We start from the raw sequence: 19,222 nt of genomic DNA on the forward strand, positions 1-19,222 counted from the left end.
AACACTTCAGTTTAGTAAATACCCATTTTGGACATACAGAGCATGTTCCATCTTCAGATTTTTGATGAAAATTCAATTAACTATTAAGTTAAGAAGAAAAAAGAGAATTTTATTTGAGCCAAACTAAGGACTATAACATGGGAAGCAGATCCTCAGAAAGCTCTGCCTGTTAGAAGTTGAAGGCATAGTCATACACATTTTTGAGACAAAGGATGACATATCAAAATGGCATACTGATATTTTACATAAAGGTCACCAAGGATACATAGTGCAGGTAAACACATACAAAGTGAGCAGAAAGTCATCATGACCCTTTACAGAGCTGGGAAAGGACACCATCCTTTTTTTTTTTTTAAGAGGGTATTAAATCATTTTTTGATTACACATGATAATGGATGATACACAAGCTTCATTCCCATCTATAAGTTTATCTGGTACCATAATTCAATTTAGATATATTGCATAGGAGTCCCAACAATCATATTAATAACCTAAAAACGCCATGACTTTGCTTGGGTGACCATTTTAACGGTGAACTCCAGGTCACAACACAGTAACTGTCAGTTCAACTACACCAGGGTTTTTGAAAACAATGGTTTCTCCACCCAAGTATGTTGTAAATAAACTTCGAATGGAACCTGGCATCACCCTGAAGGAATTCTAACTTCACACTCTTGAAGTAGTTTACGAAAATGGCTTCAGAGTAGACTAACTTTACACAGCACGTTTAAAAAAAAGACATTTAGTCAGCATCATGATCAGACTATTACATTTAGCAATCAACAGCATGGATGCAAAAAAAAAAAAAACCTACACTAAAACCCTTTGTTGGAATGCTTTACACTTTCCACAGAACAGAAACTAAAATAACCTGTTATACAATTAGTCACAAATACAGTCCTTGAGGTTTTTTTACCCATACACCTGAATATTGTCTAAAACATGTCTTCTTTGTATCAGCTAGGCCCTGACACCACTGTGATTGGCTGAGTTCACAAATCTGCTGCAACCTGTGGCTTCCTGTCACTTCTCTGGCTCTCCTCTCCTACTAAGCTTTGTTTCCTGACAGTAATTAAAACCTTCTGCCACTCCCATAGCTGCTGCTACTGCTGGAACTGCAATAGCCACCTTGGTTTTGTGGTTTGGCAAACTATTGGCCTCCACCACCATAGGGGCCAGAACCTCTGCCTCCAAAGTTTCCTCCTTTCATGGGTCCAAAATTTGAAGATTGATTGTTGTAATTGCCAAAATCATTGTAGCTTCTGCCACCTCCAAAATTGTTTCCATTATCACCACCAAAGCCGCCTCTGCCTCCTCCGTTGTTATAGCTATCATAGCTTCTGCTCCTTCCATAGCCACTGCCCTGGTTTCCATAACCCTGTCCACAACTTCCATAGCCTCTGTTTCCTCCAGAGTAACCAGGGCCACCTCCTCTATAACCACCATCATTACCAAATCCATTATATCCATCCCCACTTCCACCATATCCACCACCATCACAGCTGCCACCAAAGCCACCTTGACCACCGAAGTCTCCTTCACAACCAAAGTTGTCATTCCCACCAAAATCACCTCAGTGACCACCACCAAAGTTCCCAGAACTACTTTGACCTCTTTGGCTGGATGAAGCACTAGCCATCTCTAGCTTTGAAAGGGCTTTCCTTACTTCACAGTCATGGCCATTCACTGTGTGGTATTTCTGAATGACAATCTTGTCTATAGAGTCATGGTCATCAAAAGTTATGAAAGCAAATCCTCTCTTTTTGCCACTGCCTTGGTCTGTCATGATTTCAATCACTTCAAATTTTCCCAAATGTTCAAGATAATCTCTTAGGTGATGTTCTTCAGTGTCTTCTTTAATGCCACAAGCAAAAATCTTTTTCACTGTTAAGTGTGCACCAGGTCTTTGAGAGTCTTCTCTTGAGACGGCCCTCTTTGGTTCCACACATCTTCCATCCACCTTGTGTGGCCTTGCATTCATGGCTGCGTCTATCTCTTTCACAATGGCATATGTGACAAACCCAAAGCCTCTGGAGTGCTTGGTGTTTGGATCCCTCATTACCACACAGTCTATGAGCATTCCCCTTTGCTCAAAATGGCTCCTCAGACTCTCATTGGTTGTTCCAAAGCTCAAATCTCTGATGAAGAGCTTCCACAGCTGTTGGGACTCTTTGGGAGACTCTGACTTAGACATGACAGCAGTAGAGGGGGGAGACTTTAATGATGCTTACTTGGTGGCGTCCATGGGCAGAAAGCAGAACACTATTCCTTTAAGAAATAACATTGCTAGCATCAGAAGAAAAAAGAAAAAAAATGATCTTTACAGTTGAGCAGGCACTCCCATCTTTGAGGAACTCTAGTTAATGTGTAAGGCAGACACACACTGCACATTAGGGAAGGAGGGAGGAGGCCCAAAGAAACACAGAGGGAGAATTTTATGTTTTAATTTTTTCTTGTCCTGCCTTAAAATATAAATTTTATTTCATCATCTTCCCCCTTTTTGTCATTAATCTTTCAATAGAAAGCATTAGGTGATCAAATATTTTGTCCCCCAATGCCAGGGTAGTTGCTTACCTGACCTGGATCCATCATGTCCCTCGATGCCAGGTCTTAAAAGCCCCAGTTCTTTCTTTCCTTTTAGGGGGTTAGTCTAGTAGAATGCTTGGCAAGGACTGAAAGTCAATTCTAGGTTGTCCAATAGGACTTATGCCAATTTTATCCCATATGTGCATTGTGCATGCCCATTATTTTTTATAGGACTATAGATATGATCAATAGTTTCAAGTCATTTAGACATTATTATTTTAGTTGGAGGTTTGAATATAAGTTGAGAGGCACAAGAGATTGATTCTATAAATGATATAGAACACAATCAATATAGCCAACAACAATAACAGAGTCAGAAGCAGAGATTTAAACAGCAAATCCCCAGAACAGAACCATTTACTCAAGATTTCATTTAGACTAGAAAGGGGATCTTTCAATGCAGAAATTTGATTTTGTATGTGAGCCATTAGATGGTTATATTAGAGAACTCATCTGATATAAAAGCACAACATTGTCTGGATTACAGCATGTTTCCCCCTGCAAAGTCGTTTTAAAAATCAAGAACCATTTGGTTTTGCAACATCATTTTCTCATCATAGAAACTTCAGAATTGAGTAGATTAATTGAATGTGGTAAACAAACATGGAGGTATATGCTGATGGGGAAACATCTTATAGATTATAGGAACATCTGAAAAGTCAGTGAAAAGACTTATGAGGGACTTATATTGGCCTTGTATTGACCAAGGAATGTGATGACAAATCTGACAGTCAGTAAAATTGCCCCCAATAAGTATTCCTTGTGATAGTGTTACTAAAGAGTTTTCTTTTCATCTTAAACATTGGGGCAAAAGCATAGCTAGAAATAAAACAATAACTTTTTTTTTGACTTATAAACAGAAATTTACTTCTCACAGTTCTGAAGTCTGGAAGCCCAAAATCAAGGCACCAACAGATTCGGCATCTGGTGAGAGCCCACTTCCAGATTGCAGACTGCTGACTTGCTGTGTCCTCACATGGTGGAAGGGGTGAGGGAGCTCTCTGGGGTCTCTTTATAAAGGCACTAATCCCATTCTTGAGGGCTCCACCCTCATGACCTAATCACCTCCCACAGGCCCCACCTCCTAAGACCATCATATTGGGGATTAGGTTTCAACATATGAATCTGGGGGATGCAAACATTCAGACCAGCAGTGAGTGTAAATCACCAAGTGGAGAATGTGAGGTGAGAAGGAAAGAGAGCGAGTGGTAGCCAGAGACGAAGCAAAGCCCAAGGAGCTGGAGCATGCTCACACCTGTGAGGGGACAGTGAGAGAGGGAGAAGGACATGCAAACATGGGAAGGAGGGCGAAGCCTGAAGACATGGGTCTCCAAGGAGACAGTGACCTTTGTGACATAGGTCAGTTTTCTTTTTCATTTTTCGTTGGTATATACTTAAAGTGTGCAAATTGTCGATGTGATATACATACACATTGTGAAATAGTCACTACAATCAAGCTTATGAACACATCCATCCCCTCACAAGGTAACTGTGTGTGTGTGTGTGTGTGTGTGTGTGTGTGGTAAGAACACTTAGGATCTACCCTCTGCAAATTTCAAGTATATTGCACACTGTTGTAACCTATAGTCACCACGCTTTACATTAGATCTCCAGAACCCATTCATCTTACATAACTGAAACTCGATACCCTTCACTGGAATCTTCCATTTCCCCTACCCCACTCTACTGTCTGCTTCTACAAGTTCAGCTTTTTTAGATTCCACATATAAGTGAGATCATACAGTATTTGTCTTTCTGTGTCTGGCTTATTTCACTTAGTAGTGATATAATGTCCTCCAGGTTTACCCATACTGTTACAAATAACAAGGTTTCTTTCTTTTTTTAGGCAGAATAACATTCCCTTGTATGTATGAACTGCATTTTCTTTATCCATTCATCTTTCAGTGGACACTTGGGTTGCTTCCCTATCTTGGCTATTATGAATACCACTGTAATCAACACAGGAGTGCAAGCATCTCTTCGAGATCCAGATCAATTCTCTTGGATAGACACTCAGATGTGAGATGGCTGGATAATAAAGTGGTTCTGTTTAAAAAATTTTAAGGAACCTCCATACTGTTTTCCACTGTGGCTGCATCAGTTTACAAATCCCACGAACAGTGCTCAAGGGTTCCAAGTTCTCCTCATCTTTGACAACACTTGTTGTCTTTTGTTATTTTAATAAACTATCCTAACAGGTGTGAGGCAATATTTCATTGTGGTTTTTTTAAAAAAATGATTAGTTAATTAATTAATTTTTAACATCTTTATTGGAGTATAATTGCTTTACAATGGTGTCTTAGTTTCTGCTTTATAACAAAGTGAATCAGTTATACATACACATATGTCCCCATATCTCTACCTTCTTGTGTCTCCCTCCCTCCGACCCTCCCTATCCCACACCTCTAGGTGGTCACAAAGCACTGAGCTGACCTCCCTGTGCTATGCGGCTGCTTCCCACTAGCTATCTATTTTACATTTTGTAGTGTATATATGTCCATGCCACTCTCTCACTTTGTCCCAGCTTACCCTTACCCCTTCCTGCCTCCTCAAGTCCATTCTCTAGTAGGTCTGTGTCTTTATTATCGTCTTGCCCCTAGGTTCTTCATGACCTTTTATTTATTTATTTATTTTAGATTCCATATATATGTGTTAGCATACGGTATTTGTTTTTCTCTTTCTGACTTACTTCACTCAGTATGACAGACTCTATGTCCATCCACCTCACTACAAATAACTCAATTTCGTTTCTTTTTATGGCTGAGTAATATTCCATTGTATATATGTGTCACATCTTCTTTATCCATTCATCTTTTGATGGACACTTAGGCTGCTTCCATGTCCTAGTTATTGTAAATAGAGGTACAATGAACATTGTAGTACATGACTCTTTTTGAATTATGGTTTTCTCAGGGTATATGCCCAGTAGTGGGATTGCTGGGTCATAAGGTAGTTCTATTTTTCATTTTTTAGGGAACGTCCATACTGTTCCCCATAGTGGCTGTATCAGTTTACATTCCCACCAACAGTGCAACAGGGTTCCCTTTTCTCCAGACTCTGTCCAGCATTTATTGTTTGTAGATTTTTCTTTCTTTTTTTTAACATCTTTATTGGAGTATAATTGCTTTACAATGGTGTGTTAGTTTCTGCTTAATAACAAAGTGAATCAGTTATACATATACATATGTTCCCATATCTCTTCCCTCTTGCATCTCCCTCCCTCCCACCCTCCTTATCTCACCCCTCTAGATGGTCAAAAAGCACCGAGCTGATCTCCCTGTGCTATGCGGCTGCTTCTCACTAGCTATCTATTGTACGGTTGGTAATGTATATATATCCATCCGACTCTCTCACTTTGTCACAGCTTACCCTTCCCCCTCCCCATATCCTAAAGTCCATTCTCTAGTAACTCTGTGTCTTTATTCCCGTCTTGCCCCTAGGTTCTTCATGACTTTTATTTTTTCTCTTAGATTCCATATATATGTGTTAGCATACAGTATTTGTTTTTCTCTTTCTGACTTACTTCACTCTGTATGACAGACTGTAGGTCCATCCACCTCAATACAAATAACTCAATTTCATTTCTTTTTATGACCGAGTAATAATCCATTGTATATATGTGCCACATCTTCTTTATCCATTATACTGTCGATGGACACTTAGGTTGCTTCCATGTCCTGGCTATTGTAAATAGAGCTGCAATGAACATTTTGGTACATGACCCGTTTTGAATTATGCTGGGTCGTATGGTAGTTCCATTTTTAGGTTTTGAAGGAACCTCCATACTGTTCTCCATCGTGGCTGTATCAATTTGTTCCCACCAACAGTGCAAGAGGGTTCCCTTTTCTCCACACCCTCTCCAGCATTTATTGTTTATAATTTTTTGATAATGGTCATTATGACCGGTGTGAGATGGTATCTCATTGTAGTTTTGATTTGCATTTCTCTAATGATTAATGATGTTGAGCATTCTTTCATGTATTTGTTGGCAATCTGTATATCTTCTTTGGAGAATTGTCTATTTCAGTCTTCTGCCCATTTTTGGATTGGGTTGTTTGGTTTTTGATATTGAGCTGCATGAGCTGCTTGTAAATTTTGGAGATTAATCCTTTGTCCGTTGCTTCATTTGCAAATATTTTCTCCCATTCGGAGGGTTGTCTTTTGGTCTTGTTTATGGTTTCCTTTGCTGTGCAAAAGCTTTGCAGTTTCATTAGGTCCCATTTGTTTTTATTTCCATTTCTCTAGGAGGTGGGTCAAAAGGATCTTGCTGTGATTGATGTCATAGAGTGTTCTGCCTATGTTTTCCACTAAGAGTTTGATAGTGTCTGGCCTTACATTTAGGTCTTTAATCCATTTTGAGTTTATTTTTGTGTATGGTGTTAGGGAGTGTTCTAATTTCACACTTTTACATGTAGCTGTCCAGTTTCCCCAGCACCACTTATTGAAGAGGCTGTCTTTTCTCCACTGTATATTCTTGCCTCCTTTATCAAAGATAAGGTGACCATATGTGCGTGGGTTTATCTCTGGGCTTTCTATCCTGCTCCATTGATCTATATTTCTGATTTTGTGCCAGTACCATACTGTCTTGATTACTCTAGCTTTGTAGTATAGTCTGAAGTCAGGGAGCCTGATTCCTCCATCTCTGTTTCCTTTCTCAAGATTGCTTTGGCTATTCGGGGTCTTTTGTGTTTCCATACAAATTGTGAAATTTTTTGTTCTAGTTCTGTGAAAAATGCCAGTGGTACTTTGATAGGGATTGCATTGAATCTGTAGATTGCTTTGTGTAGTAGAGTCATTTTCACAATGTTGATTCTTCCAATCCAAGAACATGGTACATCTCTCCATTTATTTGTATCATCTTTAATTTCTTTCATCAGTATCTTATAATTTTCTGCATACAGGTCTTTTGTCTCCTTAGGTAGGTTTATTCCTAGATATTTTATTCTTTTTGTTGCAATGGTAAATGGGAGTGTTTTCCTAATTTCATGTTCAGCTTTTTCATCATTAGTGTACAGGAATGCCAGAGATTTCTGTGCATTAATTTTGTATCCTGCTACTTTACCAAATTCATTGATTAGCTCTAGTAGTTTTCTGGTAGCATCTTTAGGATTCTCTATGTATAGTATCATGTCATCTGCAAACAGTGACAGCTTTACTTCTTCTTTTCCGATTTGGATTCCTTTTATTTCTTTTTCTACTCTGATTGCTGTGGCTAAAACTTCCAAAACTATGTTGACAAGAGTTATGAGAGTGAGCAGCCTTGTCTTTTTCCCGATCTTAGTGGAAATGGTTTCAGTTTTTCACCATTGAGTACGATGTTGGCTGTGGGTTTGTCATATATGGCCTTTATTATGTTGAGGAAAGTTCCCTCTATGCTTACTTTCTGGAGGGTTTTTATTACAAATCAGTGTTGAATTTTGTCGAATGCTTTCTCTGCATCTATTGAGATGATCATATGGTTTTTCTCCTTCAGTTTGTTAATATGGTGTATCACGTTGATTTATTTGTGTATACTGAAGAATCCGTGCATTCCTGGAATAACCCCACTTGATCATGGTGTATGATCTTTTTAATGTGCTGTTGGATTCTGTTTGCTAGTATTTTGTTGAGGATTTTTGAATCTATGTTCATCAGTGATATTGGCGTGTAGTTTTCTTTCTTTGTGACATATTTGTCTGGTTTTGGTATCAGGCTGATGGTGGCCTCATAGAATGCGTTTGGGAGTGTTCCTCCCTCTGCTATATTTTGGAAGAGTTTGAGAAGGATAGGTGTTAGCTCTTCTCTAAATATTTTATAGAATCGCCTGTGAAGCCATCCGGTCCTGGGCTTTTATTTGTTGGAAGATTTTTAACCACAGTCTCAATTTCAGTGCTTGTGATTGATCTGTTTATATTTTCTATCTCTTCCTGGTTCAGTCTTGGCAGGTTGTGCATTTCTAAGAATTTGTCCATTTCTTCCAGGTTGTCCCTTTTATTGGCATAGAGTTTCTTGTCATAATCTGTCATGATCATTTGTATTTCTGTAGTGCCAGTTGTTACTTCTCCTTTTTCATTTCTAATTCTATTGATTTGAGTCTTCTCCCTTTTTTTCTTGATGAGTCTGGCTAATGGTTTATCAATATTGTTTATCTTCTCAGAGAACCAGCTTTTAGGTTTATTGATCTTTGCTATCTTTTCCTACATTTCTTTTTCATTTATTTCTCATCTGATCTTTATGATTTCTTTTCTTCTGCTAACTTTGGGGTTTTCTTGTTCTTCTTTCTCTAATTGCTTTAGTGCAAGGTTAGGTTGTTTATTTGAGATGTTTTCTGTTTCTTAAGGTAGATTTGTATTGCTATAAACTTCCCTGTTAAAACTGCTTTTGCTGCATTGCATAGGTTTTGAGTCATCGTGTTTTCATTGTCATTTGTTTCTAGGTACGTTTTGATTTCCTCTTTGATTTCTTCAGTGATCTCTTGGTTATTAAGTAGTGTATTGTTTAGCCTCCATGTGTTTGTATTTTTTACAGATCTTTTCCTGTAATTGATATCTAGTTTCATAGCATTGTTGTTGTAAAAGATACTTGATACAGTTTCAATTTTCTTAAATTTAACAAGGCTTGATTTGTGACCCAAGATATGATCTATCCTGCAGAATGTTCCATGACCACTTGAGAAAAATGTGTATTCTGTTGTTTATGGATGGAATGTCCTATAAATATCAATTTAGTCCACGTTGTTTAATATATCATTTAAAGCTTGTGTTTCCTTATTTATTTTCATTTTGGATGATCTGTCCTTGGTGAAAGTGGGGAGTTAAAGTCCTCTACTATGATTGTGTTACTGTCGATTTCTGCTTTTGTGGCTGTTAGTATTTGCCTTATGTATTGAGGTGCTCCTATGTTGGGTGCATAAATATTTACAATTGTTATATCTTCTTCTTGGATCGATCCCTTGATCATTATGTAGTGTCCTTCTTTGTCTCTTCTAATAGTCTTTATTTTAAAGTCTAATTTTTCTCATATGAGAATTGCTACTCCAGCTTTCTTTTGATTTCCATTTACATGGAATATCTTTTTCCATCCCCTCACTTTCAGTCTGTATGTGTCCCTAGGTCTGAAATGGGTCTCTTGTGGACAGCATATATATGGGTCTTGTTTTTCTATCCATTCAGCCGTCTGTGTATTTTGGTGGGAGCATTTAATCCATTTACAATTAAGGTAATTATCAATATGTATGTACCTATTCCTATTTTCTTAATTGTTTCGGGTTTGTTATTGTAGGTCTTTTCCTTCTCTTGTGTTTCTTGCCTAGAGAAGTTCCTTTAGCATTTGTTGTAAAGCTGGTTTTGTGGTGCTGGACTCGCTCAGCTTTTGCTTGTCTGTAAAGGTTTTAATTTCTGATCAAATCTGAATGAGATCCTTGCTGCGTAGAGTAATCTTGGTTGTAGGTTTTTCTGCTTCATCACTTTCAATATGTCCTGCCACTCCCTTCTGGCATGCAGAGTTTCTGCTGAAAGATCAGCTGTTCACCTTATGGGGATTCCCTTATGTGTTATTTATTGTTTTTCCCTTGCTGCTTTTAATATGTTTTCTTTGTATTTAATTTTTGACAGTTTGATTAATATGTGTCTTGGCGTGTTTCTCCTTGGATTTATCCTGTATGGGACTCTCTGTGTTTCCTGGACTTGATTAACTATTTCCTTTCCCATATTAGGGAAGTTTTCAACTATAATCTCTTCAAATATTTTCTCAGTCCCTTTCTTTTTCTCTTCTTCTGGGACCCCTATAATTCAAATATTGGTGTGTTTAATGTTGTCCCAGAGGTCTCTGAGACTTCCTCAATTCTTTTCACTCTTTTTTCTTTATTCTGCTCTGCAGTAGTTATTTCCACTATTTTATCTTCCAGGTCACTTATCCATTCTTCTGCCTCAGGTTTTCTGCTGTTGATCCCTTCTAGAGTATTTTTAATTTCATTTATTGTGTTGTTCATCATTGCTTGTTTCCTCTTTAGTTCTTCTATGTCCTTGTTAAATGTTTCTTGCATTTTCTCTTTTCTATTTCCAAGATTTTAGATCATCTTTACTATCATTATTCTGAATTCTTTTTCAGGTAGACTGCCTATTTCCTCTTCATTTTTTAAGTCTGGTGAGTTTTTACCTTGCTCCTTTATCTGCTGTGCGTTTTTCTGTCTTCTCATTTTGCTTATCTTACTGTGTTTGGATTCTGCTTTTTGCAGGCTGCAGGTTCGTAGTTCCCGTTTTTTTTGGTGTCTCTGCCCAGTGGCTAAGGTTGGTTCAGTAGGTTGTGTTGGCTTCCTGGTGGAGGGGACTAGTGCCTGTGTTCTGGTGGATGAGGCTGGATCTTGTCTTTCTGGTGGGCAAGTCCACGTCTGGTGGTATGTTTTGGGGTGTCTGTGGCTTTATTATGATTTTAGGCAGCCTCTCTGATAATGGATGGGGCTGTGTTCCTGTTTGGTACTTGTTTGGCATAGGATGTCCAGCACTGTAGCTTGCTGGGCATTGAGTGAAGCTGGGTCTTGGTGTTGAGATGGAGATCTCTGGGAGATTTTTGCCATTTGATATTACATGGAGTTGGGAGGTCTCTTGTGGACCAGTGTCTTGTAGTTGGCTTTCCCACCTCAGAATCACAGCACTGACTCCTGGCTGGAGCACCAAGAGCCTTTCATCCACACAGCTCAGAGTAAAAGGGAGAAAAAATAGAAAGAAAGAAAGAAAGAGGATAAAATAAAATAAAATAATGTAATATAAAATAAAATAAAGATATGAAAATAAAAAATAATTATTGTGAAAAAAAATTTTTAAAGATAAAAAGAACAGACTGATAAAATCCTAGGGCAAATGGTAAAAGCAAAGCTATACAGACAAAAATCTCACACAGAAGCATACTCATACACACTCACAAAAAGAGGAAAAGGGGAAAAAATAATATATCTTTCTCCCAAAGTCCATCTCCTCAATTTGGGATGATTTGTTGTCTATTCAGGTATTCCACAGATGTAGACTCCATCAAGCTGATTGTGGAGATTTAATCCACTGCTCCTGCTGCTGCTGGGAGAGATTTCCCTTTCTCTTGTTTGTTCTCACAGCTCCTGGGGTTCAGCTTTGGATTTGGACCCGCCTCTGCCTGTAGGTCACCTGAGGGCGTCTCTTCTTTGCTCAGACAGGATGGGGTTAAAGGAGCAGCTGATTTGGGGGCTCTGGCTCACTCAGGCAGTGGGGAGGGAGGGGTATGGATGCGGGGCAAGCCTGTGGTGGCAGAGACCAGCGTGACGTTGCACCAGCCTGATGCCACCATGCGTTCTACTGGGGAAGCTGTCCGTGGATTACGGGACCTTGGCAGTGGTGGACCACACAGACTCCCGGGAGGATTGGTGTAGATAGTGACCTGTGCTTGCACACAGGCTTCTGGGTGGCAGCAGCAGCAGCTTTAGTGTCTCATGCCTCTCTCTGGGGTCCGTGCTGATAGCCGTGGCTTGCACCCGTGTCTGGAGCTCCTTTAAGTGGCGCTCTTAATCCCCTCTCCTTGCGCACCAGGAAACAAAGAGGGAAGAAAAAGTCTCCTGCCTCTTCTGCAGGTCCAGACTTTTCCTCGGACTCCCTCCCAGCTAGCCGTGGCACACTAGCCCCCTTCAGTCTGTTCACGCCACCAACCCCAGTCCTCTTCCTGCACTCCGACCGAAGCCTGAGCCTCAGCTCCCAGACCCTGCCCGCCCCGGCGGGTGAGCAGAGAAGCCTCTCGGGCTGGTGAGTGCTGCTTAGCACTGATCCTCCATGCGGCAATCTCTCCACTTTGCCCTCCGCACCCCTGTAGCTGCACTCTCCTCCATGGCTCCGAGGCTCCCTGCCTCTGCCACCCACAGTCTCCGCCTGCGAAGGGGCTTCCGAGTGTGTGGAAACCTTGCCTTCTTCAGGCTCCCTCCCACTGGTGCAGGTGCCATCCCTATTCTTTTGTCTCTGTTTTTTCTTTTGCCTTACCCAGGTATGTGGGGAGTTTCTTGCCTTTTGGGAGGTCTGAGGTCTTTTGCCAGTGTTTAGTAGGTGTTTTATAGGAGCAGTTCCACGTGTAGACGTATTTCTGATGTATCTGTGGGGAGGAAGGTGATCTCCGTGTCTTACTCTTCTATCACTCTTGTTGGAAGATTTTTAAGTACAGTTTCAATTTCATTACTTGTGATAGGTCTGTTTATATTTTCTAATTATTCCTGGTTCAGACTTGGAAAATTGTACCTCTCCAAGAATTTGTCTATTTCTTTGTGGTTGTCCATTTTATTGGCGTATAGTTGTTTGTAGTAGTCTCCTATAATCCTTTGTACTTCTGTGGTGTCATTTGTGATTTCTCCTTTTTCATTTCTAATTTTGCATCCTCTCCCTCTTTTTCTTGATGAATCTGGCTAAGGGTCTATCAATTTTGTTTATCTTCTCAAAGACCAACTTTAATTTTATTGATCTTTGCTACTGTTTTCTTCATTTCTATTTCATTTATTTCTGCTCTGATCTTTATGATTTCTTTCTTTCTACTGACTTTGGGTTTTCTTTGTTCTTTCTCTAGTTGCTTTAGGTGTAAGGTTAGATTGTTTATTTGAGATTTTTCTTGTTTCTTAAGGTGAGATTGAATTGCTATGAACTTCTCTCTTAAAACTGCTTTGGCTGTGTACTATAGGTTTTGGGTTGTCGTGTTTTCATTGTCATTTTTTTCTATGTATTTTTAAATTTTCTTCTTTAATTTCTTCAGTGATCTCTTGTTATTTAGTAGCGTACTGTTTAGTGTCCATGTATTTGTGTTTTTTTACAATTTTTTCCTGTAATTGATTTCCAATCTCATAGCATTGTGGTCAGAAAGGATGCTTGATACAATTTCAGTTTTCTTAAATTTTCCAAGGCGTGACTTGTGACCCAAGATGTGATCTAACCTGGAGAATGTTCCATGTGCACTTGAGAAGAAAGTGTATTCTGCTATTTTCGGACAGAATGTCCTATAAATATCAATTAAGTTTATCTGGTCTGTTTTGTCATTTAAAGCTTGTGTTTCCTTATTTATTTTCTTTTTGGATTATCTGTCCATTGGTGTAAGTGGGGTGTTAAAGTCCCCTACTATTATTGTGTTACTGTCAATTTCCCCTTTTATGGTTGTTAGCATTTGCCTTATGTATTGAGTTGCTCCTATGTTGGGTGCATAAATATTTACAATTGTTATATCTTTTTCTTCGATTGATCCCTTGATCATTATGTAGTGTCCTTCCTTATATCTTGTAAAGTCTTTGTTTTAAAGTCTATTTTATCTGATAGGAGTATAGCTACTTCAGCTTTCTTTTGATTTCCATTTGCATGGAGTATCTTTTTCCATCCCTCCACTTTCAGTCTGTATGTGTCCCTAGGTCTGAAGTGGGTCTCTTGTAGACCCATATGGGTCTTGTTTTTGTAACCATTCAGCCTGTCTGTGTCTTTTGGTTGGAGCATTAATCCATTTACATTCAAGGTTATTATCAACATGTATGTGCCTATTACCATTTTTTAATTGTTTTGGGTTTGTTTTTGTGCATAGTTTTCTTCTCTTGTGTTTCCTGCCTAGAGAAGTTACTTTAGCATTTGTTGTAAAGCTGGTTTGGTGGTGCTGAATTCTCTTAGCTTTTGTTTGTCTGTAAAGCTTTTGATTTCTCATCATATCTGAATGAGATCCTTGCTGGGTAGAATAATCTTGGTTGGAGGTTTTTCTCTTTCATCACTTTAAGTATATCCTGCCACCTCCTTCTGGCCTGAAGAGTTTCTGCTGAAAAATCAGTTGATAACCTTATAGGGATTCCTTTGTATGTTATTTTAATTTTGATAGAGAGACAGACATTTGGTAAACAGTAAAATTGAACTGGTAGGATGGGTCTTACAGGCCTGGTCTGGACCTTTGGTTCAGCTGACCTTTGGTTCAACAAATATTGTTGTCTTCTTGTTCTAGCCTGGTGATGCCTGTCTTAGTTGAAGCCAAGTACTAAAAACAGGGGTCAATATCTATTCAGGTGGAGGGGGCTTTTTAAAAAATGAGAGATGTGAATCCGTGAATTAACATCTTTCATTTTGGCTGTGCATGGGTTAATGTTACCTTAAAAATTCTTTCCATGTTGCCTGCAAAGAATCTTTTATTTGGTGTTCTTTCCAACAAATAAAATATCCAGGTTGTAATCCATGATTATTTTCATTTCCTGGGAGCTTGCTGTAAAAGTAGTCACCATTTTTTTAAGTATCTCTATAAGACCCTGTCGATAATGTAATATATTTCCTTTGAATCATCATGAGTGCAAGTTTCCAATATATTGTTTTCCACATAAAACTATTTTCTCAGATGCCTAATGGGCTAAATAATGTACATGTTGGAGTCATGGCAATTGGGCTTCAATAGACACTGTAAGTTTTGTTTCGTTTCATCAGGTCTAAACCATATTTGTGTGGTGGGGTCAAAATTCCCCCTTTTTGTTGCCATATGTGTTTCTCTTCTTTAGTGGTGATTCCTTTAGCCTCTAGAAAGAAATATTTTATTGGGTTAGCAGGGTTAATGGAGAGCAGTGGACATTCTCAAGACTAGACGAATATTTAAAGCTGCCTGTTTGGCTGCAGCATCAGCATGTTGATTTCTTTCAGCCTCCATAGTGTCAGATTTGAAATGCCCTGTTGTTTTAATAATTGCCAACTGTTTTGGCAGTTGCATAACAATAATTCTGCAACCTGTTTTTAATTTTTTTATAGGTTGTATTGCAGAGGTTAAAACCTCATTCCAAAGTTGTGTGCCACTTCAAAAGCATAGTGACTGTCAGTATAAATATTTGTTATCTGCTCTTTAGCTAGTTGGCAAGCTAGAGTTAAGGTAATTAAATCGGCTTGTTGTGCTGACTTTGTTTCTGGCAAATAAAAGTTTTCAATTATGTCCACTGTGGACGTTATTGCATATCCAGCTCAATAACGTCCCTGTTCATCCTTTAAGTAGGACCCATCTGTAAATTAACTTAGACCAGTCTTATCAATAGGGGTTCTTATAAGTCATTCCTGGAAGCAAGAAGGTAATCTGTTAACAAAATGCAGTTGTGGTTGTCTCCTTTCTGTAGTGCTGGAAGCAAATTTGCAAGGTTAAAGTTATTACATGGAACCAAGGAAGTATTAGGTGCAGAAAGCAACAATATGTCATAAGAAGTTAGCTGGTTTACAGAATTGTGCTGAGTGTGGTGAGAGTTTAGAAGAGACTCAACTGAGTGTGGGACATAAATTGTTAAAGGAGACCCTATTACTTTTCAGTAGCCTCATGTGAGAGAGCTGTTTCTGAAATAAGCCTTATACAGGGTGGAAGTCTTTTGCTACCAAGTCTAATTTAGTTTTGGTGCATAAAAGCAAGTTATCCACAAGCATTTTTGTAAAAGCACCAGAATAAGACAATAACTGTCTCTAAATGACAAAACACTTACAAAGCATGGTTAAAGACCTAAGTACAATGTGATTGTCAAGGAAATTTGGCTATTTCTGAGACATACAACATTTTAAGATAACTAGAATTATGACTGACAACATACCAGGACATTTCAAATTTTAGTAACTTCATATATAATTTCTAGAACATTTATGTTAATAATATTTATCTATACAATATAACTTTAGACTTATTATTACTCATTTGACAATGTTTCCCATGTAATTTAATATACCAATTAAGCCTAAATAGTTTAATACCTCTCTTTGGGATGTTCAGGGGCCCTCTGAAGCATCCCAAAGTTATCTGGAGGTCAGAAGAATTTTGAATTTAGAATTTGACTTGAGAAATGTTGTCAAAGATATCAAAAGGTTTTAAACATTTGGCCAAATAGGATCATAAGTCACTGTGAAACAATACTTATTCATACAACCAAAATGACAAGAAAAGCTTTCAGAGGGAAGTGCAAAAAGTTACTGGTAAAGAAACTTTACAATCTGTTATTGAAAGCAGATCAATATTTCAAGAAACTTTGTCCTCTCAACAGAGAAAAAAACAAATTCTAGTTTTAAATCATTTTACTTTTAATATTAAATTTCATTTATTTAATTAAATTTCATCTGATTTTAGTCAGTCTTGACCATGCATAAAACTCTTTTCTCAAGATTCCCTTTGAAAAATTAATTTCTAGGAATATTTGCCATTTCATAGTACGATCTTTCAATGAAGCACAAAATACATTTATTAAGTTTCAAACATATGTAGTCTCTCTGTAATAAGAGGTCAAAAGTAGGTAAACATAGACTTCTTTAGCAATTAATATTTCAATATTTTATCTTATTAAAAATGATCAAGACATTCAATTAATTTCCATCATTTAATTTAATTTAGCAGAACTCTAAAGTTTCAAGCTGCCAAAAATCCGAAGAAACTGTTTTTAGGTAGACATACCATATAACATGTTGTTGTTTTTTGTCTTTTGAACATCTTTATTGGAGTATAATTGCTTTACAATGGTGTGTTAGTTTCTACTTTATAACAAAGTGAATCCGTTATACATATACATATGTTCCCATATCTCTTCCCTCTTGCGTCTCCCTCCCTCCAACCCTCCCTATCCCACCACTCTAGGTGGTCACAAAGCACCGAGCTGATCTCCCTGTGCTAGGCGGCTGCTTCCCACTAGCTATCTATTTTTCGTTTGGTAGTGTATATATGTCCATGCCATTATCTCACTTTGTCACAGCTTACCCTTCCCCCTACCCATAACCTCAAGTCCATGCTCTAGTAGGTCTGAGTCTTTATTCCCATCTTACCGCTAGGTTCTTCATGACCTTTTTTTAATTTTTTCTTAGATTCCATATATATGTGTTAGCATACGGTATTTCTTTTTCTCTTTCTGACTTACTTCACTCTGTATGACAGACTGTATGTCCATCCACCTCACTACAAATAACTCAGTTTCATTTTTTTTATGGCTAATAGTCCATTGTATATATGTGCCACATATTCTTCATCCATTCATCCGTTGATGGACACTTAGGTTGCTTCCATGTCCTGCTTATTGTAAATAGAGCTGCAATGAACATTTTGGTACATGACTCTTTTTGAATTGTGGTTTTCTCAGGGCATATGCCCAGTAGTGGGATTGCTGGGTTGTATGGTAGTTCCATTTGTAGTTTTTTAAGGAACCTCCATACTGTTCTCCATAGTGGCTGTATCAATTTACATTCCCACCAACAGTGCAAGAGTGTTCCCTTTACTCCACACTCACTCCAGCATTTATTGTTTCTAGATTTTTTGATGATGGCCATTCTGACCGGTGTGAGATAATATCTCATTGTAGTTTTGATTTGTATTTCTCTAATGATTAATGATGTTGAGCATTCTTTCATATGTTTGTTGGCAATCTGTATATCTTCTTTGGAGAATTGTCTATTTCGGCCTTCTGCCCATTTTTGGATTGGGTTGTTTGTTTTTTGATATTGAGCTGCATGTGCTGCTTGTAAATCTTGGAGATTAATCCTTTGTCAATTGCTTCATTTGCTAATATTTTCTCCCATTCGGAGGGTTGTCTTTTGGTCTTGTTTATGGTTTCCTTTGCTGTGCAAAAGCTTTGAAGTTTCATTAGGTTCCATTTGTTTATTTTTGTTTTTATTTCCTTTTCTCTAGGAGGTGGGTCAAAAAGGATCTTGCTGTGATTGATGTCATAGAGTGTTCTGCCTATGTTTTCCACTGAGAGTTTGATAGTGTCTGGCCTTACATTTAGGTCTTTAATCCATTTTGAGTTTATTTTTGTGTATGGTGTTAGGGAGTGTTGTAATTTCATACTTTTACATGTAGCTGTCCAGTTTTCCCAGCACCACTTATTGAAGAGGCTGTCTTTTCTCCACTGTATATTCTTGTCTCCTTTATCAAAGATAAGGTGACCAAATGTGCATGGGTTTATCTCTGGGCTTTCTATCCTGCTCCATTGATCTATATTTCTGATTTTGTGCCAGTACCATACTGTCTTGATTACTCTAGCTTTGTAGTATAGTCTGAAGTCAGGGAGCCTGATTCCTCCATCTCTGTTTCCTTTCTCAAGATTGCTTTGGCTATTCGGGGTCTTTTGTGTTTCCATACAAATTGTGAAATTTTTTGTTCTAGTTCTGTGAAAAATGCCAGTGGTACTTTGATAGGGATTGCATTGAATCTGTAGATTGCTTTGTGTAGTAGAGTCATTTTCACAATGTTGATTCTTCCAATCCAAGAACATGGTATATCTCTCCAAGTATTTGTATCATCTTTAATTTCTTTCATCAGTATCTTATAATTTTCTGCATACAGGTCTTTTGTCTCCTTAGGTAGGTTTATTCCTAGATATTTTATTCTTTTTGTTGCAATGGTAAATGAGAGTGTTTTCTTAATTTCACGTTCACATTTTTCATCATTAGTGTATAGGAATGCCAGAGATTTCTGTGCATTAATTTTGTATCCTGCTACTTTACCAAATTCATTGATTAGCTCTAGTAGTTTTCTGGTAGCATCTTTAGGGTTCTCTATGTATAGTATCATGTCATCTGCAAACAGTGACAGCTTTACTTCTTCTTTTCCGATTTGGATTCCTTTTATTTCTTTTTCTACTCTGATTGCTATGGCTAAAACTTCCAAAACTGTGTTGAATTAGAGTGGTGAGAGTGGGCAACCTTGT

At 38.1% G+C, this 19,222-nt stretch overlaps 1 pseudogene; it reads right to left on the bottom strand.

Annotated features, from left to right (window-relative positions):
- Nucleotides 1-1,072: 1,072 nt before the first annotated feature.
- On the bottom strand, nt 1,073-2,194 carry LOC132521899 (heterogeneous nuclear ribonucleoprotein A1-like; annotated as a pseudogene).
- Nucleotides 2,195-19,222: the final 17,028 nt, after the last annotated feature.

Source organism: Lagenorhynchus albirostris, chromosome 6, assembly GCF_949774975.1.
Source record: "Lagenorhynchus albirostris chromosome 6, mLagAlb1.1, whole genome shotgun sequence".
Lineage (NCBI taxonomy): Eukaryota > Metazoa > Chordata > Mammalia > Artiodactyla > Delphinidae > Lagenorhynchus > Lagenorhynchus albirostris.